The 25,801-nt window shown below is 40.7% G+C and overlaps 2 long non-coding RNA genes across 5 annotated transcripts; one reads left to right on the top strand and one right to left on the bottom strand.

Annotated features, from left to right (window-relative positions):
• Positions 1–15: 15 nt before the first annotated feature.
• On the top strand, positions 16–3,149 carry LOC138959146 (uncharacterized). Its single transcript, XR_011453637.1, has 2 exons — positions 16–262; positions 1,412–3,149. It is a non-coding gene; the product is annotated as an uncharacterized lncRNA (long non-coding RNA).
• LOC138959145 (uncharacterized) lies at positions 2,365–25,801 on the bottom strand. Of its 4 annotated transcripts, none has more exons than XR_011453633.1 (6): positions 24,764–25,801; positions 22,554–22,658; positions 18,815–18,927; positions 14,905–14,971; positions 13,671–13,838; positions 2,365–8,501 (listed from the first exon to the last, which is right to left on the bottom strand). It is a non-coding gene; the product is annotated as an uncharacterized lncRNA (long non-coding RNA). The 4 variants fall into 4 exon arrangements; XR_011453634.1 differs by having other exon boundaries at positions 18,819–18,927; XR_011453635.1 differs by lacking the exon at positions 14,905–14,971.

Genomic DNA, 25,801 nt, shown 5'->3' with positions numbered 1-25,801 from the left:
TGGGCCTTCGTTCATTTCATTGGTCTTCCCTCGATACTGCGAGTATCGAGACTTTGAGTATCGATACTCTGTAATTTCATTGGTCGGACTCGAATTTCAAGAGTATCGCTACTGCGCATCTCGATACTGGTTGCTATGCCAATCGATCTGATCAAGAACGTAACAAGACAAGCGATTGGTTCAGTACTTGAACTCCAAAAGGAACTGGTAAATTAAAAAGTGAAACCAATTTTTCTGCTTTTATTGCCTTCAGTGGAATAAGGTTAGTTCATGCTTTGCCGGCAAGGTTATTTCTTTTATTTCCTGTGTGTGTTTGCGTGCGCGACAGATCATCGAGTATTTTCTATGGCATCAGTATTACAAAAATGAAATTGACGTTCATCGGCGCTTCAGTTTCTTTCATCGGCATGGCCCCTGATGTCATGTTTGAAGAGATCGAACCTGAACTTGATTATTGTATTGAGTGAAAATGCAACCAGAAGTATTCAACTGGTAGGTAAAATACGATGTTCCATAATGACTAACATAAGCTTACCCTTCTCTTCTCCCAATGCCACCCAGCCAGGTCAAGTTGTTGCATTGTTGATCTGTTCGGTATTTTAAAGCCAAGTTGTATCCCAACACTCACTAGATCTACCTCTTCTGTATTTTGGGGGGTATTCATCGTGCTCCTTCGGGTACTATATAGGAGATATTTCTTTAGCCTATAAGTCTCATGCTTTTGGTATTAGATCTAATCAGCATTTTCAAAATCTTCAAGCCACAAACAATTGTCCTCCTGTTGATACACTTGTTTAGATTTTTTCATTTTAAATTCCGATCTGGATTGCTTGCTTTCGAAGATGACAACTGTTGGACGTCAGCCAGGCTTCTGACAAAATTAACTCTAGACTCACGTACTGCTTCCCTGACAATTTCAAGGGGCACAATGATTTGAGGTAGAAAAGATCGAATGTCAAGTTCATATATGTCAAGCGGATTTGGAATAAATTCGACCCAAAAAATTCGATTTATTCGAACACGCTGCGCTAGATTACGTCCCTTGAATGAAAAAAAAGAAGATTTTGCGACGAAGCGCTTACCTAAGTCAAAATACATTTGTTCACCACAAATTAGATAAATGAGTGGAATACATGGTCCAAAGTTCGATTGGCAGTACTTTGGCGGGTAAGGGGATAGTCAGTATGGAGTTTATGCGACAATGTTCAACTAAAATGTATAAATTTGTTTTTGTAGCCCCACTCCAACAAAGAAGCAAAATAGTGTTTGCAAATCTGTGTGTGTGTGTGTGTGTGTGTGTGTGTGTGTGTGCGTGTATGCACGCGTGTTTGTGAGTGTCTTAGGGTTGTTGTGGTTAGCTTAGCTTCTTTGGTTGATCGATCGGTACTTTGTGCTCCGATTTATTCTTCAGGAAAATGAGTTTTCAACTGTCCAGCACACCAGTGATATCTGGAAGGATGCGAGCGACATTGTTAAAAAAAGGTCAGTCGTAACTCATACAGTTGGGCCCTTCTGAGTTGTTTCACCAATCCATGTGAAGTAATCTTTATTTTCCAAATCAAAGAACATGTACATGAATTTACAACGATAAGTCCATTATTGTACGCCAGCTAATCATAAATGGGTATTTGAAATACGACTCACATATTTGTTAGATTCAGCTGTATATTTTCAAAACTCTATGAACAACAATAAAAGACAGATGAAGTCTGGCAGGAATGTCAAAAGTTGAAAACTAATGTTCAACAGTGCCTCAACTGTAACCATGCGTGCGCCTGTGCACGGACCAGACATAATCATGTTCTGTACTAGTGCCAGTCATGCAACACTGCAGCAAGACTGGTTCTGTGCAGAATTAAAGTCGTAATCCCACCCCTCCTGTTTAATACTTGCTTCTTGGTATTTTACTTTTTATTGTACACTTATTATTTTGGGTGGTTGTAAGCTTTGAACGTTTACGTTTTATGATGGATTGAATTTGATGAATAAACATTTGGTGCTGGTAGGTCTGTTTGGTTGTTAATCGCGTGCTTGTGTTCGAAATGTTGTGTCCAATGCAGCGCTATGAGACCACAGTCTGGTGGGGAACAGGGCTAGAGAACATTTTTAGGATCACTTTTACAAGGCTGCTAACAGAATAATACTGAGTGTCTCTTGCATGACACCCAAAAAACAAAACAAAAAAGCATACCAACTAACATGTATAGCAGACTGGCACAAATCATCAGATGACCTTTTTGGGGGCGTTGGTTCAGGTAATAAAAGAATTATTTATTTAAGTAAGTGAATTAAATGTATTTAACGCATTGCCATAGAAACTGATTTTACAAACACAATGCAGACACACACAGAGACAACCAGGCAAACAAATATTAGGTTTATTCCATGACATTTTTGTTAAAGACTACACATACAAATTATACATTTGCCCACCATCTCACTAAACAGATACATGTAAAAATAGGTACACATTAAAAAAATAATACTAAGTCGTGTGAATCATGATAGTTCAATGATAATAAATGTGAATATTTGCCCAGATTTGCTCAAGAGGTGTGCAACCTGACCATGGAGAGTGCAGCCATGGAGAACTGATGGCAGAACAGCTGAAACCTTCGCTGAAGTATACCAATCCTGCCCTACATGTTCCTTATGCTGCCTTGCTGAACACATTGATTTTTGGGTAAACACACACAAAAATTGAGAGTCCATGAGTGATAATCTGCAGTCTGAAATGATTCGCTTTGCTTTTTTATCAGACGCGTATCATTGTGATGGTTTAATATATATAATATATATAAGATATATTTCAGCGAACAAAACATAAACTGAAACAGTAAGTTCAGACTTGATCCAAACACACATTTTCCTCAACAATAGTCCAATGCAAATATGTTGTGGATGTGTCCTTAAATCATTTATAGAATCAAAGAGACACAGGAATTGCTTGCTCGAATGGTTGAAACTGTAAATTTAGACAAATAAAGAGTCTGATCAAAAATACTGTGTGGAAATGTTTAGGTAATTCTGTTATGGTCATATATGTAACACTAATCAGTTGATCAATTTGCAGACGATTTGTCTTCAGTCAATGGTAAGTAGCAAAGGGCTTTATGTTGCCTGAATGGCGGGGTAAAAATAGTCATACAGGTAAAAACCCACTCGTGCTAAAAACATGAGAGAACGTGGGAGTCTAAGCCCAAGAACGAAGAAGAAGAAGAAGAAAAAGAGTGTCTGGGGGTTGATTATAAGTTGGGGTTGATTCTTGCAGCAGGTTCTTTAGCTGCAATATCCCCCATATAATCAAGAGGGTATAAATAAGATATTCTATGGATATGGAAATGGATATGTAAAACCTATGGAAACCATTGGTACAAAACGAACACAGTTAAAAATTATATGAGACTGTATAATTATGTCTACTGGCAGGAACAGCAGCTTGTCCCTGGGAATTTTAATTTTTCTCTACTGAGACTGTTCCCAAGATATATTCTTGCCTTATTGGCTTTGAGAGCTAGCAGGTTGTAGATAGCACCCTCAAATTAATTCTCCGAGTGATTGTTTGAAGTTGCGCCCCCGGCCCCTTGAAAGTGGAACAAATCAAAAAGCTGTATTTATACACAGCTTGGTGGCCCTGAGATTAGACAAATTAGGAAATCACATTCTCAAATTTTGATTGCCCACATTTTTTGTGAGTAAGAGGAAAGGGTAAAGGGTCAACCACTAAATCAATGACAATGTCTGTATAACCCTCAGTACTATAAAGGTAAAAGGTCAACCACCAAATATATGTCTTTAGCCCTCAGAACAAATGAAGCCCAGGCATAGTATTGATCTATGACTTCGAAACACAAACCATCTGCAGTGTGATCAAATAACCATTTCATCTTCTTCTTCTTCGTTCATGGACAGAAACTCCCATGTTCACTCATGCTTTTGCACAAGTGGGTTTTTACATGTACGACCGTTTTGACCCCACCATTCAGGCAGCCATTTGCCGCTTTTGGGGGAGGCATGCTGGTTATTTTCATGTTTCTATAACCCACCAAACTCTAATATGGATTACAGGATTTTTTCCATGCGCACTTGTTCTTGTGCTTGTTGTTTTGGATGGACACACACAGGGGAATAAGGCACAAGCAGGTCTGCACATAAGTTGACCTGGGAGATAAAAACAAAAATCTCCAGCCTCCACCCACCAGGAGCGGGAGCTTGGATTCGTAACTGTGACCTTCCGTATAGGACTAGGAGGCCGATGGCTTATCCACTAGGCCACTGCGCTCGTCAATTAACCATTTAATATAAATCATTTAAATCAATGTAAATACAACACTGAGACTTTGACAGACACCTACTTCTGACCAAATGTACAGAGTTTTGACCAATCCAATAATGGATCAAGCATGCTCTTCCTGTGCGTAACTTGGTTCAAAAAGAACATGTATCCACAAACATTTATGTTTCACTATTTCTGAGAATGTTTGTGTTTGAATGGAGTGTCCAATTACTGTTGGAATGTTTCTAAGGTTCATATTTGTATTCTCTCCCTGCATTCTGCTGCCCTATTCGCTTTGGACAAGTTATCCCCTGTGTATCATTGCTCCTTCAGTTTATTATCTCCTAATTTGTACCTTCAAACTTCACAAGATCAATAAAGCTGTACTCTCTCTGTAAGACTATCCTGTGACAGATTCTTTTATATAAAAAAACAAGTCGCGTAAGGCGAAAATACAACACTTAGTCAAGTAGCTGTCGAACTCACAGAATGAAACTGAACGCAATGCAATGTTTCAGCAAGACCGTAGCATCGTCAGTCCACCGCTCATGGCGAAGGCAGTGAAATTGACAAGAAGAGCGGGGTAGTAGTTGCGCTGAGAAGGATAGCACGCTTTTCTGTACCTCTCTTCGTTTTAACTTTCTGAGCGTGTTTTGAATCCAAACATATCATATCTATATGTTTTTGGAATCAGGAACCGACAAGGAATAAGATGAAAGTGTTTTTAAATTGATTTCGAAAAACAATTTTTGATAATAATTTTTATATATTTAATTTTCAGAGCTTGTTTTTAATCCAAATATAACATATGTATATGTTTTTGGAATCAGCAAATGATGGAGAATAAGATGAACGTAAATTTGGATAGTTTTATAAAAAAAATTTTTTTTTTTTTTTTACAATTTTCAGATTTTTAATGACCAAAGTCATTTATTAAATTTTAAGCCACCAAGCTGAAATGCAATACCGAAGTCCGGGCTTCGTCGAAGATTACTTGACCAAAATTTCAACCAATTTGGTTAAAAAATGAGGGCGTGACAGTGCCGCCTCAACTTTCACGAAAAGCCGGATATGACGTCATCAAAGACATTTATCAAAAAAATGAAAAAAACGTATGGGGATATCATACCCAGGAACTCTCATGTCAAATTTCATAAAGATCGGTCCAGTAGTTTGGTCTGAATCGCTCTACACGCACGCACACACACATACACCACGACCCTCGTCTCGATTCACCCCTCAATGTTAAAACATTTAGTCATAACTTGACTAAATGTAAAAAGGACCACTATCACTACAAGGCATTTTCAGTGTCTTAACCAGCCACGCCTAAGTGAGCAAATTCTTTCCAATAAGGGGAGACAACACCCACACGCATCTTTTTGATCACTGCAATACATTATCTAATAGATTTACATATACACTCTTCAAAAAAAGTTAAGGATCACTTTTTGACAAGCACACCACACAAAACAGACAAGACCGAATTCTTTCTTTTTTTAAAAATTATATAATTGAACAATCAAGGAGTAATGACAAACAAAGCAAAGATCGAACGCGGCCGCCACAATTTAGCTAGAGTGGTACAACAATGTGAATCAGTGTGCCCTCCGTTGTGTGTCAGGCATTCAACACATCGTTGGCGCATGGAGTGGATCAGGTTGCATATGAATGCTCTGGGAACTCCATTCCACTCCTGCTGGAGCCATTGCAGCAGTTGACCCAGATTGGCAGGAGGAGGGTGATGTTGCTGTACCCGACGACAAAGTTCGTTCCACATGTGCTCTATGGGGTTCAGGTCCGGGCTGTTGGCTGGCCACAGCATCCTGTTGACCCTGGCCTGCTAGATGAAGGTGTTTACTGCTGCAGAGCGATGGGGAGGTGCGTTGTCATCCTGAAGAATCGCAAGAGGGCCGATCGCTTGGAGGACTGGAACGACTAGGGGTTGCAGGATCTCATTCTGGTAGCGGACACCGGTCAAGTTGCCCACTACATGGTACAGAGGTGTCCTTAGACGTGTGCTGATCCCTCCCCAGACCATCACAGAGCCTCCGCCAAAACGCTGTCGTTCCAGAACAGCGCCTTCTGAAAAGCGCTCTCCGCGACGCCTCCACACTCGGATGCGACCATCAGCAGGTTCCAAGCAAAAGCGGGACTCATCTGTACACAACACCTGAGCCCACTGCTGACGTTGCCACCTCACATGTTGAGTGCACAAGGCTCAGCGAGCTGGTCTATGATTAGCAGTCAGGGTTGTTCCTCGGACTGGACTCCTTGCACCCAAGCCAAAGTTGTGTAAGCGGTTTCGGATCGTCTGACCACTAACAACAGTTTTTTTTTCCTTGGTTTTTTTTTTCGTTTATGGGCTGAAACTCCCACGGCTTTTACGTGCATGACCGTTTTTACCCCGCCATTTAGGCAGCCATACGCCGCTTTCAGAGGAAGCATGCTTGGTATTTTTGTGTTTCTATAACCCACCGAACTCTGACATGGATTACAGGATCTTTTTCGTGCGCACTTGGTCTTGTGCTTGCGTGTACACACGGGGGTGTTCGGACACCGAGGAGAGTCTGCATACAAAGTTGACTCTGAGAAATGAATCTCTCGCCGAACGTGGGGACGAACACATGCTGACAGCGGCCAACTGGATACAAATCCAGCGCGCTACCGACAGAGCTACATCCCCGCCCCACTAACAACAGTGTTGGTGGTAGCTTGTAGGCGTTGCCTAATGTTGTTTGCCGTAGCCATTCTTTGTTGCATGGCCTGCCTCTGAATGAAGCGATCCTCTCTTTGTGTGGTGTCTCGATCTGGGCCGACCAGAACGTTGTCGCTCCTGCACTCTTCCAGTTGCGTGGAATCTCTGTTTTAGTCTGATGATGACAGAGGGAGCCACTGCAAGCCTCTGAGCCACTTGCCTGGCAGCAACACCGTCTTGTAGCCATCCTATTGCCCTTCCTCTATCCAAATCGCTCAGTTTTCTTCGTGGGGGCATGTTGCTACTGTGCATAATTGTGTCAGCGTGTCAACCTTTAAACACAAGCTGGTGAGCGATGTTCATAGCCAGGACCCTGTTGTAGCACGTGCATCACAACCTTTTGCCCTGGCATGCGTTCCTCAAATTTCATGGAGCTATACAAAACACCCTTTTTCTTCCAAAATGCAGCTTTTGAGAAGTCCCACAAAGGGAAATAACTCTGCCTGCCAAACAAAATTGTAAGTCAAGACTCATTGTTCATTTGTTAATTCAAACACATTAATCTTTTAATTATTATGTCGATGTTTAATTTTTTGACAATGTTTTATAATTAGATCAGTTTTTTCAACCGATCCTTAACTTTTTTTGAAGAGTGTACATGCATTGAGGAAAGTGACAGATTATTCTCTTATTAAAATTCCGTTGTAACTTGTATGCACTACAAAAATGACCTTTGTAATTCCTAGCTGTTATTTCACAAACACATTTCATGGTATTCTGCACAGTGCTTGTGTATCCGCCCTCATGATTATAATGCTTAGGATTGGTGTCATATGATTGCTCTAATTCCAAAAAGTAAATGAGAAGATATTTAACTAAATTTGTCCACAACTCTTCGCAGTAACACGTAAATGAGAAGATATTTAACTAAATTTGTCCACAACTCTTCGCAGTAACACGTAAATGAGAAGATATTTAACTAAATTTGTCCACAACTCTTCGCAGTAACACGAACGAAGAGACAGCTGCAGAAGAAATTGTTACATTTACTTGTGAGCAGCGCAGCACATGGACAGAGGAATAAAGGGTTGCTCCAGGAAACCATGATAAATATAAATCCAACAACTTTTTGATTATTTTACAACTGGTTCAATGATGAAGTGGTTAGATCCTGTTGCGACATTCTCAGTTACTTAACCTCCTCCCCCCCCCCCCCCCCATAGTCATAGAGAGATCTCAGCTTAAATCCAAAATTCCAACAAGTAATAATTGTAATAATTATATCCAGCGGGGAAGTGAGTTTACCCAACCGAAGGGTTGGGAATATATCTGGTTGTGTACATTCTCAACTACGCTATAGGCGAGCAGCCATACATCCACAAAATAAAGTGTCTTTCCCTTTCAGCAGCTCATGTACGTGTGCAATGTGCTGGTGTACTCTCACTCCTCTTCTTCTTTCAGGGCACATCTTTTCTGGGTGTTTGAAACTGAGAGGAGGCTGTCATCCAATACCAGCGCCTTGGATTCCTGAAGAACAAAAAGATCACAAAAATCACAAATTTGTTTCAGTAAAATCAGTGAAATCTTATTTTGCAACCAAGGGCAAAGAGTGCTGTCTGCCATTGTCAAAGGAAGACATTACACAAATCGAACATGGTTTTCAGATATAGCACTTGATAACCTACACATTGATACAGTATTTAAATTTCCTGTGAATTTTTTTAATGATCATATGAAACTTGTTTGTAATCATAGGCAATTGTTTCAATACTTTTTTTGATAAATTTAAAGGTTTAAAAGTTAATTCTTATCAGGCGTTTTCGTCTTTACTTATTGTTTTTGTATCTGGCTGAAGTTGGCTTGTGCAATGTTTTGTTCAGTTCTAACACTTCTCTGGATGGGATGTATGCTATTTTTTGTTCTGCCCCGGAGATCTTTAACTGCTTTCTCATTTGTTCAGTTATGGTAATCATCTGCACTTCTTTCCACAGTGACATTATTTTTGTTTTATTTGGATGGAGAGAAAAAAATGTACTGACAAAATTGTCGTCTTTTTTATTTTATCTCTTTTTACATTCGATGCTATGTTAAAAGTGCATTTGATTTCTTTCTGTCTGTGCTTTTTGTCTTGAAATTGCTAATAACTTCTGCATCTTTTGACCAAATTACTTCATACTAACCTTCACCCTGCTTCGTGGGTCGTGGACGACCCAGAGCCTCACAAAATCGTATTTATATCTCTGAAACTATTTGGAGTTTTTAAAGGCCGACATAGTCCTATTTGATTAGTTTAATTACATCCAGGGCTTTTCCCATTGTTGCGGGGTTGTATAAATTAAGCTTCCTGCAAAGTTTTAGGTTTGAAGTCCTCACCAATTACGAGAAATAACTATTTATTGCATTGTTTAGCAACAGTTCTCCAAGACTTGGGCTACTTTTAGACCGTTGACCTCACTTCGTGACGTTTCGTAAACCAAAGATGGCATTTGAGACTGTTCTGTTTACATTTGACACTATCAACACCACTTTGCAATACTGAAATAATTTTTTCTGTGTTTGAAAGCTACAGCCAATCGTTATTATATCCCCTTAGATACAGTTTTATAACATTATTGGTACATGTAAACAATATGAATTAATTAATGAACGCTACGAGTATGGCAGCCTTTAATTGAGATTTCATGTAATCTCCAATCACCATGCGACCTTCCCATTGCCCAACTTTTGAAAGACTATCTTTCTAATCTAAACAAACAAATAAACGATGACGCAATTTGAACTACACAGTCCGGATGATGTTGGTCGTGGACGACCCATATGGTAAGGAATTTTAATAATAATAATAATAATACGAGAATTTATAACGCGCACATATCTCACCACAAGGCGACTCAAGGCGCACTCATACACATTCTTTCGCATTAACAACTCATGCACACTCATATAATAATAATAATAATACGAATATTTGTAACGCGCACATGTCTCACCAACAGGCGACCGAAGGCGCACATACACTCATTCACACACACGGAGACTTAAAGTCATTAACACACACACACCATCAACCATTAAATATGTACAGTTATTCAGGGTGGGATGGGGGTGGGCAGTGTAGAATGCATGGATTATTTGGAAAAAAGGAATGTCTTGAGTGCAGATTTGAATGATTCGAGGGACTGTTGTTGACGGAGGGGGAGAGGTAGTGTGTTCCATTGGCTAGGTGCTTGGAAAGAAAATGAGCATTGACCTGCTGTTTTGAGTTTGGTGTGGGGGATGTTGAGCTTAAGGGAGTCGGCAGATGATCTCAGTGCTCGTGAAGGGACATATAGAGAGAGAGAGTCGGAGAGATAGGCAGGGGCGAGACCATGGAGGCATTTGTAGGTGAGAGTGTTGATTTTGTATGTGATACGGGCAGGAACGGGCAACCAGTGGAGCTGATTTAGGAGGGGGGTGATATGGTCTCTCTTTTTCTTTCGTAAGACAAGACGGGCAGAGCTATTTTGAATGCGTTGGAGACGAGAGATAGAAGAAGAGGGAAGACCAGTCAAGAGAGAGTTACAATAGTCAAGAAGTGAGAGAATGGTGGAAGTGACCAGTTTGGCGGTAGCATCTGTGGTGAGGTACTTGCGGATAGTGGTGATGCGGCAGAGTTGGAAGTAGCAGGTGCGAGAGACAGAAGAGATGTGTTGTTTCATGGAAAGGGTGTTGTCTAGAGTGACTCCGATATTTTTGACAGCAAAAGACAGCGGGACAGAAGAGTCAGAGAGTTGAAGAGAGTACGTGGCTTTGGAGAGTTTGGATGTAGTGCCTATTAGAATGGCTTCAGTTTTGTTGCTATTGAGCTGAAGTTTGTTTTCTGTCATCCAATTCTGCACGTCAGTGATATAGTGTCAGAGATAGAGGAAAGAAGATATTCAGACTGGTCAGGGGAAGAGCTGTTGTAAAGTTGAGAGTCGTCGGCAAAAGAGTGGTGGAGAACGTTGTGTCGGTCAAAGATGTGGTCAAGAGGTTGAGTGTAGAGAGTAAATAGTACAGGCCCAAGGACTGAGCCCTGAGGGACTCCGCACTCAAGCCTGATGGGGTCAGATTTCAGTTTGTCAATCGAAACAGTCTGGTAGCGGTCGGTGAGATAAGAAGAGAACCAAGAAAGAGCTGTGCTATGGATACCAAAGGTGTGCTGAAGGCGTTGAAGGAGGATGTTGTGGTCGACTGTGTCAAAGGCCGCTGATAGATCAAGTAGGGCGACGGCAGAGATTTCAGCTTGGTCAGTGGCAAGGAGGAGATCATTAGTGATTTTGAGAAGGGCAGTTTCGGTGGAGTGGTGAGGACGATAGGCAGATTGAAGCGGAGAGAGAAGATTGTTGCAAAGAAGGTGAGAGGTCGAGTTGTTTCAGGAGTTTGGAGATGAAGGAAAGGTTTGAGACAGGGCGGTAGTTGCTGAGAGTGTTTGGGTCAAGCGATGGTTTCTTCAGTAGAGTAGAGGTTTGACAATAGCAGTCTTAAAGGAGTTGGGGACAGTGCCTGTTTGCAGAGAAGTGTTGATGATTTTGAGAATAGAAGGGAGGGGGTCAGGAAGACAGTCAGAGTAGAGTTGTGTGGAAAGAGGGTCAAGGTCACAGGTTTTCAAGGTCATTTTTTTAGGACTTTCTCCAGGTCAGTGAGAGTGGGGGCTGAAAGTGTGTGAAGGGAGTGCCTGTAAATGCAGGAGGAGTTTCAGAGTTTTACGTTGTTTATCCCTATTCAGATGGCGTGGGTCGTGTATGACACATACTTTTTACGTTGAATCCTTAGGAAATTATGGGTCGTACACGACCCACATAATCCGGACTGTGTAGTCCAAAGCATGATCTGGTGAAGGTTAACGTACATTAACTTCAGCTATGCAGTCCGCTGATTGACACTTTTATAGGTATACAACCCACACACCCCCTTTCCCAGATCATTGGTGACCTAAAAACAGCAGTTATAGCTAGGTTCAGGACAAACCCTGGACATGAAAGTGCTTTTCATTCACAATTTAGGATGGATAATTTAAATCGGAACACATTTGTTTTACCTTCGGACAGGAAACTTTGTGGAGTGGTCATGAACAAATTTAAATTCATGCACAACTACCAAAAATGCAACCCTAAAATTAAAGAATGCTAATAACTCTACATCTGTTGACCGAATTACTTTATATTTGGAAGACATAAATATCAGCCTATGCATGACCCTTCCACAAAGTGACAATTATATAGATCAAAATGGTCTGACGTTTGTGCAATTTCAAAAAAGGTTACCGAATTCGGCGATCGACTCAACAGAACAAGGTTTGACATTGAGCGGCAGCAATACTTACCTAATCTGAACCCTCCAGACCTTAACCTTTCGGATTATCTGAATTTCCGAGTATACACAAACACCCCTTAGATCATCAGTGACCTGAAGAAAGCAGTTACAACTAGACTCAAGGCATTCCCCAAGCAAGAAAACTGTCGTCTGATTGACAATTTCGGAGGTGTAATTTGGAACACATTTTGGAGAAAAGGTACATGTCGTACCATTTTACCTACAGAGTCAAAGATGTGTAGAATGGTCATAGACGAACTAAAGTGCATGCACAACAACTATAAAAAATATTTGCCAAACTAAAATGACTGGAAAATTGTAACCCCTTTGTTGTGAAGTGACACTTCATCCATGGGAAATGCCCTGATCCTGCCTGTAATTGCTGCAACTAAGTCACTGATTGTCTAATGTTGATTAAGGTATACTATGTTATACGAATTACCCCAAAGGTAACAATTTGGAGGGCAAAAATTGGGCAAGTTCGGCTACCGCTCAATGCCAAACCTCGTACAAATGAGTCAATCCCCGAATTTGGCAACTTGTTTTTTAAATTGCACAAGAGTCAAACCATTTGATTTATAGAATTTTCACTTTGTGGAACTGTCATGCATACGCTGAAATGTATGTCCCTCAAATATGAAGTGATTCGGTCAACAGATGTAGAAGTTATTAACATTTTTGAGGGTTGCATTTTTTGGGGGTCACCCTGTATAAAGATTTTTGCTGAACTTTAATGACCCCCTTCATTGTAAGGTTACACTTGCGCAATGGCGCGCAAAATTCATCAATGACATGAACTCATTCCTCTAAGGCAAATGCCCTGATCCTGCTTAATTGTAACGGCTGCATTCAAGTCATTGATTGTCTAGAGTTGGTTAGAGGTTACTAGGTACTAACAATCTGGAGGGCTTAAAACCGGTTAGTATAGCTCAGGCTCAGTTTTCAACCTGGTAATGTTGAGCCAATCCCCAAAATAAGATTTGTTTTCCGAAATCTCACAAAAGTCAGATTCTTTTAGGCTACCATTCTTTTACCTACAAACTGGCAACTTTGTTGAGAGGTCATACATAAGCTGAAGTGAATATACACCAAATATGAACTAATATGTGATCGACAGATGTGGAATTTATTACAATGAGAATTGTTTTTATGGGTTACATTTTTGGGGTTACCCTGTACAAACTTCAGTTTTCTTTTTGAATGTTACGTGAGAGAAAATGTTCTTTCATCAAGTACAGATGAAATTCAGAAAGTAAAAATACTTAACAAATTGCTTTAAATCCAAGAGAAGGTGTGTGAAGGATTGGGGGGTTTGAATCAATAATATTAAAATTAATAAAAAGCACTGACTCGACCACGTACCATATATATTCTTACTGGTTGATGAGCCTTGAATGTGTGCAGACATGTGAAAGGTTTGTGAAGAGCAACAACTCAACTGAACCCCTGGCGCATAGGCTCTTCCTTCCTTTTGTTCAGTGAGACTCTTCCATTTGTGTGGATCAGCAGCTTTACCGGCATGCCAGGCAGCTACAAAAGATGGAGAAAAAAAATACATTAACAAGAAACAATGGAGAAAAATAAAACATTAACAAGAAACAATCAGCAGTATTATTTTCAAGGTAACATAAATGTTCTCTGAGCCTGTGCCAAAAATAATTTCTCTTTGTAAAAGCAGCAAGTTACTAATAGCACCATACCTTCATAAAGTAAACCCTTCAGAGTGATAGTACAAATAATTTCATCAGTTTTTATCAATTGGAAAGTCTTGAAAATGTTATAAGAATGCCCAAAAATGGCAAAATCAGACACTTTCACAGAGTATGAGAGTTACTTGCCTTTGGAGTTTGCTTGCACTTGCAAGAGATCTAAAGCGAGTTTCTCTGCACTGATTGTTAGATTTGAATTTAGAAAACAACCAAACTCATCGATTTTATATGGAGATTAATGTGTTCAAGCCTGTAGTTGCTAGTTTAAATGCAGTATGTTTGTATTGTTTCGTCTAGAGATGTACATTTCGTACATTAGAGCGTTCGGAACCTTTCAATCGCTAGCTCATCAACCTGTGAGCTATCGAGGATTCAGGCCCATTGTTGGGTAAGTAATTTTGGTTGTTGGTTAAGTTACCAAAAATGATTCCCCCCTCTGCTTCTTTCTCTCTGTAAATGAGTAGGGCTAGTTATTTTTCGGTAACTTACCCAACAACCAAAATCACTTACTCAACAACGCCCCCCCAAGACATTTATTTATTTATTTATTTATTTATTTACGAGGATTTATATCGCGCACATATCTCAAGGCGACTCAAGGCGCATGTTACCTATTGACATTTTCAAGACCCTGTTTTCTAAGATATTCTGGTCATAACTTATGTAAGTTTACCCCCATTGTAAGACCTGATTTTTTCAGGGTTTTGAAAATCTTAAAAGGAGGATTTCACTACCTATGACCGCCACCCCCAATCCCCAATGTTCAACGTTAAGCTTTTTGTCCACAGCCGGCCGGCCATTCGTCCGGCCAGACATACCGACTGACAGTGAATCCTAATACTAGTGGATTACTCCTTTTAACTTAAGACATGTTTTATTTTACTCACCTGAGCAATAAGATAATCAATGTGCCCTGAAGGACCTCTATCGCATTGGTACTGGTAGCTCTCTCACCTATGACGTAAGATAAGACAAACTATGAAACAGCAATATTTTGTCCGATTTATTTTACGTATGGCGAAGGCGAGTCGAATGAGCATTTGCTTTTCTTGTTGAAAAATTCTAAGGACACAGATTTTCCTCTCAAATCAATGCAATAGAGAAAACTAGAAAGACAAAGTGTGTTGAGATCTTCACTTTTATTTTTAAAAAGGATACATATATCACTATGCAATTCTAACGTTTTCAAAAATTGATATCACTGAGGGTGCCCAGGTTATGCTATCTGCATGTAGTAATTCTTTCTTTCTTTCTTTGGTGTTTAACGTCGTTTTCAACCGTTCAAGGTTATATCGCGACGGGGAAAGGGGGGAGATGGGATAGAGCCACTTGTTAATTGTTTCTTGTTCACAAAAGCACTAATCAAAAAATTGCTCCAGGGGCTTGCAACGTAGTACAATATATGACCTTACTGGGAGAATGCAAGTTTCCAGTACAAAGGACTTAACATTTCTTACATACTGCATGTAGTAATGACCTAACACCACAGGTGTAGCAGTTCTCTAGTCTGGTTGGCCCAGTTATATTTTGTTTGTTTGTTTGCTTAACGCCCAGCCGACCACGAAGGGCCATATCAGGGCGGTGCTGCTTTGACATATAACGTGCGCCACACACAAGACAGAAGTCGCAGCACAGGCTTCATGTCTCACCCAGTCACATTATTCTGACACCGAACCAACCAGTCCTAGCACTAACCCCATAATGCCAGACGCCAGGCGGAGCAGCCACTAGATTGCCAATTTTAAAGTCTTAGGTATGACCCGGCCGGGGTTCGAACCCACGACCTCCCGATCACGGGGCGGACGCCTTACCACTAGGCCAACCGTGCCGGTCTCCCAGTTATATGACAGTAAGCGTACATGGTAGAGTGATGCCCTGTCAATGTCATGTAGTCTCAAACTTGAACAGAAATCCCAAACAAAATTATCATCATTCCCATAACAGTTATAGTCAACAATAATGTCAGCTCTGAATAAGAGTTAAGACAATGAAAAATAAAACGAAAAAAAACAAATGACCTGTATCCATGAACTTATGAAGAGCAGCTAAGATTCTCCCTAGCTGTAAGCTGTAAGCGTTCAAACAAAAGGATGGATTCGTTGTATGTAAAAGCTCGGTGGTCTGAGATCAGATTCTGGCCGTGCACAGGATGCGGATGGTAACATAAATAATTTGTGTAGAGTAAAAACAATCACAACTGGCCATACATTTAAGGCTGGAGTACACTTTGGAAAGTACGTTGGAGTAGCCTCCCTTCCCGGATTTAGAACGTGTTTCGTGTCGTAACAGATTATCCACTTATTAGCCATATCCGTATGCAAAATAATGAAACAAACATTAGGAAATGGCAGACGTTTACAAATATCGACATTCTCTATCGATATATCAGTGCAATAAAAACAAGTCGCGTAAGGCGAAAATACAACATTTAGTCAAGTAGCTGTCGAACTCACAGAATGAAACTGAACGCAATGCAACGCAGCAAGACCGTATACTCGTAGCATCGTCAGTCCACCGCGCACGGCAAAGGCAGTGAAATTGACAGGAAGAGCGGGGTAGTACTTGCGCTGAGAAGGATAGCACGCTTTTCTGTACCTCTCTTTGTTTTAACTTTCTGAGCGTGTTTTTAATCCAAACATATCATATCTATATGTTTTTGGAATCAGGAACCGACAAGGAATAAGATGAAAGTGTTTTTGAATTGATTTCAAAAATTTAATTTTGATAATAATTTTTATATATTTAATTTTCAGAGCTTGTTTTTAATCCGAATATAACATATTTATATGTTTTTGGAATCAGCAAATGATGGAGAATAAGATGAACGTAAATTTGGATCGTTTTAGAAAATTTTTTTTTTTTTTACAATTTTCAGATTTTTAATGACCAAAGTCATTAATTAATTTTTAAGCCACCAAGCTGAAATGCAATACCGAAGTCCGGACTTCGTCGAAGACTACTTGACCAAAATTTCAACCAATTTGGTTGAAAAATGAGAGCGTGACAGTGCCGCCTCAACTTTCACGAAAAGCCGGATATGACGTCATCAAAGACATTTATCAAAAAAATGAAAAAAACGTATGGGGATATCATACCCAGGAACTCTCATGTCAAATTTCATAAAGATCGGTCCAGTAGTTTGGTCTGAATCGCTCTACACGCACGCACGCACGCACACACGCACGCACACACACACATACACCACGACCCTCGTTTCGATTCCCCCTCGATGTTAAAACATTTAGTCAAAACTTGACTAAATGTAAAAACAATCGTTAGAACTTGCATTTACGACATGTCGTGCGTGAGAACGTGTCAGTAAACAAGCACTTGTTGCCTGGCTGACGAACCCTACGAGTCAATCTAAAACAGCCAAGTAATGGAAAGCAGTCTGCCGATAAACATAACAAACTACAGATGAAAAAGTGTGTTCATCCCTGCTCTGGATAAAAGACATCGGACTGATGACAACGTGGCAGCGTTCACGCGAAAATATTTTTTTCAGATTATCCATTCTACATTTTATTGCACGTACTTGGGGCAGATCTGAATTTCACACTAGAAGATGACAAATCGGTCTTGTGAGTTGAGAACTACATGTTCTTTGCCGACAGAAATCACGATGGGACAAGATGCAGATTGTGTTGAAGAGATGTTTGCAGATCATTGCATCTACATTTTATTGCTCAGATCAATGCACGTAGTTGGGGTAGATCTGAATTTCGCAATGGAAGACACAAATCCGTCTTGTGAGATAAGAACCACATGTTCTTGGGCGGCAGAAATCACTATGGGACAAAATGAGGATTGTGTTGAGGGGGTTAATACTGACTGACTTTAGATGAAGAGTTCCTAGACCTGGTTTTTGTAAAGAGGCATCATGATGATATCCTGGTTTTTACATTTAGTCAAGTTTTGACTAAATGTTTTAACATAGAGGGGGAATCGAAACGAGGGTCGTGGTGTATGTGTGTGTGTGTGTGTGTTTATGTGTGTGTGTGTATGTGTGTGTGTGCGTGCGTGCGTGCGTGTAGAGCGATTCAGACCAAACTACTGGACCGATCTTTATGAAATTTTACATGAGAGTTCCTGGGATTGATATCCCCGAACGTTTTTTCTTTTTTTTTTTATAAATGTCTTTGATGACGTCATATCCGGCTTTTCGTGAAAGTTGAGGCGGCACTGTCACGCCCTCATTTTTCAACCAAATTGGTTGAAATTTTGGTCAAGTAATCTTCGACGAAGCCCGGACTTCGGTATTGCATTTCAACGTGGTGGCTTAAAAATTAATTAATGACTTTGGTCATTAAAAATCTGAAAATTGTTAAAAAAAAAAAGTTTTATAAAACGATCCAAATTTACGTTTATCTTATTCTCCATCATTTGCTGATTCCAAAAGCATATAAATATGTTATATTCGGATTAAAAACAAGCTCTGAAAATTAAATATATAAAAATTATTATCAAAATTAAATTAATAAAAAAAAATAAAAACACATAATTTATATACATGTAACCCTCCACCACAGAATGAGTCGCATGTCACCTTTGCATGATTTTCATATTTTTACATTTATCTAAAGAGTTTTTTATTTTATGCTCTATCCAGAGGTGAAAACCGTTTTAGAAAAGAGCGAAAACTGTTTGAGTTATAAGCCTGTGACTAAGGTGACCCTCACACTGTTACCAGACACTCCCCGGACTTATATTTAAGCCTAGCGCAGAACCGCGCGAGGTGACATGTGACTCATTTCATGGTGGAGGGTCACATATAAGCTACTTCTAAAGAGAACTTACCTACATTTTTAGAGCAAAGGATGATGTTGATTCTTCACTGGCTCAGTATATAAACCCCTGTCTGCAGATCATCTGTCAACTTTGAAACAAATAGCACTGCAGACTGACCGGCACTGCAAAATAAATGTCATTTTCAGCTGCCAAACATATCAAAACAATACAAACATCCCTGTGACAACAAACACAAGTTACACCGCTTTACAATTTATTTCAGTGCCTTGTCACTGTAATAGAATTCAAAAGAAAAACACGCTGTGGATGGCACTTAAACATTTTATTGAAAAATTGCATCTATCTATATATATATGACTAGTGTGTGTGTGTGTGTGTGTGTGTGTGTGTGTTCGCGATGCACGGCCAAAGTTCTCGATGGATCTGCTTCAAATTTGGTGGGCATATTCAGGTAGACCCCGGACACAACCTGGTCGATGAGAATTTTCAACACGTGCTCTCAGTGCGCAGCGCTGAACCGATTTTGATTTTTCTGTTCATCTTCCCAGATCCATTCCCAGTAACTCTTCCTTATCTTCTCCAGTGTTTTGCGCTTATCTCCCTTCCTTCATGTGGCGTCAATCCATATTCCCGTTTCTATTTTTAGAAGGTCACTGTCGACAACGCTCATTCCATATTCCCGTTATACTATTTTTAGAAAGTCACTGTCCCGGCGAAGCCGGGTATTACTCTTCCTTATCTTCTCCAGTATTTTGCGCGTTTATCTCCCTTCCTTCGTGCGGTGCGCCGGTTTGCCGGCGTACACCCGGCAAAGCCGAGTCCCCGGCGCGGCCGGGTATTCGGCTCGACTTCTTCCCGGCGAAGCCGTACCCGGCGAAGCGGGTATTCATCAAGTAGATATATATATATATATGCTAACAAATGGCTCTCATTCAAATAGCCGGTGATAACCCAAAAGCATTAGGTTAAATAGAGAATACTAGTTACTACATGGCTTACTGTGTCGTACCAGATTTACACTCGTTTTTGTAAATATTGAACAGCGAGCGAAAGCGAGATGTTCACTATTTGAAAAAGCAACGAGTGTAAATCTGGTACGACACAGCAAGCCATGTAGTATTCTGTTGATCCTACATACTGTACTTGCATGTATTTGACTGAAAATGTCTTGCAGTCGAGGCAGCTAAATTGAAGATGCTTGTTTTTGAACCTCGATCTCTTCTAAAGCCTCGTGCAATCTATTACGTCAAAGCAAAGGAAGTCACTCATTGAGGGTAATTAGCGAGCACAATTTTTGTTTCTATTATGACGTTTGTCTCGGTGACTTTGGCATCATAAGCAGTGGAAAAACAGGTCCCTGCCAGACTTGCTTGACGTCACATGACCTCATTTACATGATATAAACATGTGTGATTTGAACAATTATTATCTCACGGGTGTCTCTCTCACGTATACAGTAGGATAAATGGAAATACATGTACAGAATAAAGATTCATTACACACTTGCTGTAGATAAATGAAAAGTGATACAATTTAAAAAGAACACAAGATTGAAATGTGAATACAGACTGACAAATTCATCAAATTCAGCTAGTTTCACTCAGAATCACTGCCTTTGTGGAATTACCTTAACACACTGGTACCAATAGTATTGGGAACATATTTTAACTTTTAAGGCATTATCCCAGCGAAGCTGGAGGTATCCCGTGAACGCTATACTGTAATCGATTTGAGAAATGTGCATACCGAATAATACATGATAAAGAAGGATTCTTTGTGCCCGAAAATGGGCCACAGTTGGAGATGGAAGTTCACCAAAAATTGGGACCATACTAACAAAAATACGGTGGGTAAAATTGGCGCCCCCATTTTTTGAGCAAACGCCACCCAAGGCCGCTTTGGACGGGTAGAAATTCCGTAGTTTCCAAGTCTATGGATAAAGCTCGCGTAAGAAGAATACGTCACGGTCGAAAGTCTTTGACGTCAATTAATGCATCATGACGTCATGCCTCCCTGAAGTCTTTCTCTCTCGCGCGGTGTGTGTGTTTGTGTTCATTTTGTGCACATATGTTAGTGTTACTGTTTGTGTGTGTGTGTGTGTGTGTGTGTGTGTGTATTTGTGTGTGTGTGCGCACGCGTGCATGAGTCTGTACTTGTGTGTGTGTGAGTGTGTGTGTGGTGTGTGTGTGTGTGTGTATAATTGTGTGTGCGCATGCGTGCATGAGTCTGTACTCGTGTGTGTGTGAGTGTGTGTGTGGTGTGTGTGTGTGTGTGTGTGTATTTGTGTGTGTGTGTGTGTGTGTGTGGTGTGTGTGTGTGTGTGTGTGTGAATAGAATAGAATAGAATAGAATAGAATAGAATTTATTGTCATCAACCCTTAAGGATATTGACACAATTTTTACAATAACTGAATGGATAAATAATGTACAAATTATTTCATTCAATATTGAAACAATTAAAAACAAAGGCTCCAAGCAATTTTTGAATTTTTTCGTCTTTTTTAAATAACAGATCGCTTGGTTTCCTTAAGTCACAGTTTGATACTTCTTCTTCTACTAACTTTTTTCTAATATTGTTAAATTTCTTGCAATTGTCTAGAAAATGTAGCTCATCTTCAATTACATTACATGTATTACAGAGGCGATTACAGATGTGTGTGTGTATTTGTGTATTTGTGTGTGCGCACGCGTGCATGAGTCTGTACTCGTGTGTGTGTGAGTGTGTGTGTGGTGTGTGTGTGTGTGTGTATTTGTGTGTGTGTGTGTGTGTGTGTGTGTGTGCGCACGCGTGCATGAGTCTGTACTCGTGTGTGTGTGTGAGTGTGTGTGTGTGTGTGGGGGGGGGGGGGGCCGGTAGCTCAGTTGGTAGAGCACTGGGCTTGTGATCGGAAGGTCGCAGGTTCGAATTCGGGCCGGGACGGACACGGGTCAACTTTATGTGCAGACCCAGAGACGGAAGCCATGTCCCACCCCCGTGTCATCACAATGGCACGTAAAAGACCTTGGTCATTCTGCCATAAGTGCAGGTGGCTGAATACACCTAAACACGCAGACACCTGGGTAGCGCGACTCCGTTGCTGCTAGCTTTCCACTGGGAGGAAGCGACCCGAATTTCCCAGCGATGGGACAATAAAGTAATGAAAAATGAAAAAAAAAAAAAATGCATGAGTCTGTACTCGTGTGTGTGTGAGTGTGTGTGGGGTGTTTGTGTGTGTATTTGTGTGTGTATGTGTGTGCGCGCACGCGTGCACGAGTCTGTACTCGTGTGTGTGTGTGGTGTGTGTGTGTGCATACGTGTATGTGTGTGCGTGTATGTGTGTTTGTTTGTAAAGGTGTGTATGTCTGTCTGTCCATATGTGCGTATGGGTGTGTGTTTTGTGTGTATGAAGTTTTTGTGAGAGAGTGAGTGAGTGCGTGTGAGTGAGTGTGTGTATGTGTGCGTGTGTGACTTGGTGTGTGTGTGTGTGTGTGTGTGTGTGTGAGTGTGTGTGTGTGTGTGTTTGTGTGTGTGTGCGTGTGTGTGTGTGTGTGTGTGTGTGTGTGTGTTTGAGAGAGAGAGAGAGAGAGAGAGAGCGAGAGAGAGAGAGAGAGAGAGAGAGAGAGAGAGAGAGAGAGGTTTGTCTTTCGCTGGGGTATGCAGTGCCTTGGCGTTGCACATCTACTTAATTAACATTATCAATCAATTCAGAGTTTAGTGATAGTGATACTGTTATGTTCTTGTTAAACTTAAAGCAATGAATGACCTGCACAATCATGTATAAGTTATAATGATAAAATTGAAAAGTACCTGAAGAAAAATCAGACAGCTGTGCTGTTTTGATGAATGATGAAGCAGCTCTGGTTCATCTGGAGGTGACATCATCATCACAGCAGGATCAAAAGTCCAGGACAACTGTACATAATATAAATAAACAAGTCGCGTAAGGCGAAAATACAATATTTAGTCAAGTAGCTGTCGAACTCACTGAATGAAAGTGAACGCAATGTCTCGTAGCATCGTCAGTCCACCGCTCATGGCAAAGGCAGTGAAATTGACAAGAAGAGCGGGGTAGTAGTTGCGCTGAGAAGGATAGCACGCTTTTCTGTACCTCTCTTTGTTTTAACTTTCTGAGCGTGTTTTTAATCCAAACATATCATATCTATATGTTTTTGGAATCAGGAACCGACAAGGAATAAGATGAAAGTGTTTTTAAATTGTTTTGGACAATTTAATTTTGATAATAATTTTTATATATTTAATTTTCAGAGCTTGTTTTTAATCCGAATATAACATATTTATATGTTTTTGGAATCAGCAAATGATGGAGAATAAGATAAACGTAAATTTGGATCGTTTTATAAATTTTTATTTTTTTTTACAATTTTTAGATTTTTAATGACCAAAGTCATTAATCAATTTTTAAGCCACCAAGCTGAAATGCAATACTGAACCCCGGGCTTCGTCGAACATTACTTGACCAAAATTTCAACCAATTTGGTTGAAAAATGAGGGCGTGACAGTGCCGCCTCAACTTTCACGAAAAGCCGGATATGACGTCATCAAAGACATTTATCAAAAAAATGAAAAAAACGTTCGGGGATTTCATACCCAGGAACTCTCATGTCAAATTTCATAAAGATCGGTCCAGTAGTTTAGTCTGAATCGCTCTACACACACACACACACACACACACACACACACACAGACAGACAGACGCACATACACCACGACCCTCGTTTCGATTCCCCCTCGATGTTAAAATATTTAGTCAAAACTTGACTAAATATAAAAACCATCTGAATTGCGCTGACCATGATGTATACATGTATCACTATCAATGATTCATTTACATCAATTGAAAAAACAAACATTTTAAAGTAACTTAAAACAACTGAGTCAAATTAGCAGGAAAACATAAAATACTCACACAGATAATCAAACTTTATTTCCTCGATTATAATGATCCTGTGAATTATGAGTCAGTCACACACACACATACTTGTACAGAGTGCAACACATACATCACAATTAATTCACATTCACACGCATAAAGTGACAAGTGTGTGGAACTTTACTAGTTGTACATGCCTTGACCTTGTGACACTGACACCATCGGCAAGGGCCACTGCCAACAGCACACCGTATTCAGGGCTACCAGTAAGTTCGTCACACGGTAGATTCGTCACCTATGACGAAGTTACCGGCAGGGGTGGGCGGGTGTTTATGCTAAAGAGCTTATGCTTTCAGATGTTTGATTTGTGGGAGAGATTCAAGATTCACATTTTTTAGAGAGAGAGGGAGAGAGAGAGGGAGATAGAGAGGGAGAGAGAGAGAGGTTATTTGAAAACCCGAGATCTACTCATTGTGCAGTTCTCAACTGAGCAGTTTTCAGACGACACAGTCCGAGCGTTGTTATTTTAAAACCCGAGATCTACTCATTGAGCAGTTTTCAACCAGAGATCTACTCATTGAGCAGTTCTCAACAGCCTGTAGTGAGAGAGAGAGAGAGAGATAGAGAGAGAGAGAGAGAGAGAGAGAGAGAGAGAGAGACACGGACGTACATACACGGCCCACATCCATGACACGCACGCACGCACACACACGACACACACACGCACGTACACACGGCGCACTGACAAACACTCACACACACCATCGCACATACACACACAGTCACTAAAACACACACACACACACACACACACGTACACACGCACAAACACTCACACTGACACACCATCGCACACACACACACACACACACACACACACACACGACTTCAACCTCACTGTCAAGGAGGCAGAGAAACTCAATGTGAGCAGAGGGAGGGGTGGAAGGAGGTGGGAGAGAGAGAGACAGAGAGAGAGAGCCGCGCTCGGACTACTGTGGCGAAGTTACTGTGGCGAAGTTACCGGGACCGGTGACGAATCTACCGTGTGACGAACTTACTGGTAGCCGTATTCAGTTGCCTTTAGAAGCTATGCATACTTACGTTGTGAAATATGATGAACACTTACCATTCTGGTCACTGACAATTCCAAGCAAAATGTTCCCATGGTGATACTGGTCGTCATTTGCGAACATCCGCAGTTTGCATGTAGCTGGCGTCCAAAAGACAACAGTTCAGCCAGTACTTTGCCGGGATCTGTGTTGGCTTTTCGTCGGAGGTGAACACGAAGAACTTGCTCATTTCAACGCACTATACATTCACAGCATGGCCGTCAAAAACAAACAGTGGGCTTTCTACTGCCAGCAATGACTTCAGCTCCTCAGTTTCAGTCGAGAAATTAATATATATGTCATCGATGTCGCACGTTTACTTTCACAAAATAATGAGCTTACCAAAGGGAAGTCACTCACGTCGTTGGACTGGCTATTTACACAAGCAGTTGTGCAACATAGACCGTGTTCGTCGAAGCCAGGCTATCTACACAAGTGTGAAGTGAGCAATCAGCGTTCGAGCTCAGCCGATATTCGTGATTTCATGGCGTCATTTTCTGAATTATTTGTGTTGTTCAACTTGAAGCTGAATAAAAAGTGCCGTGTGTGTGTGTGTGTGTGTGTGTGTGTGTGTGTGTGTGTGCCGGGTGTGTGTCAGTGTCACGGTGTGTGTGTGCGTGTGTTACATGTCACTATTGCCGGGACGTCAGCCAGGCTTCTGCTAAAATAAACTGTCCAGACGGAATGCTTTCCCGCCAAGTTAAAGAGACGGTACAATCATCTAGAGAGACTAAGAAACGCGGCATGTTAAGACTGATTTTCATAATATATTTAAGCAGATTTGTGCTGACTGACACTGATTTTATCCCACAATTCATCAGTGTTAATTGAATGATCAGTCAATAGCATTCGAAAACGGAGAGTACGTGTTACGTCACTTGGCCGCAAGTGTCAGCATTTTTGTAGGGAGAGGGAGCCAGAGTGTGTGCGTGCACTGTGAAACTTGTAGGTTTTTTGTTCATTTTATAGTATTGTTTACTTTCCAGGCTAAATTTGCAAACAGACTGCACAAATTCAAAAACCTCTCCCCACTTGTGGTTAATAGGCTGGATAAT

Source organism: Littorina saxatilis, linkage group LG2, assembly GCF_037325665.1.
Source record: "Littorina saxatilis isolate snail1 linkage group LG2, US_GU_Lsax_2.0, whole genome shotgun sequence".
NCBI lineage: Eukaryota > Metazoa > Mollusca > Gastropoda > Littorinimorpha > Littorinidae > Littorina > Littorina saxatilis.
The sequence above is the reverse complement of the archived record's forward strand: the minus strand, read 5'-3'. Positions and strand labels throughout refer to the sequence as shown.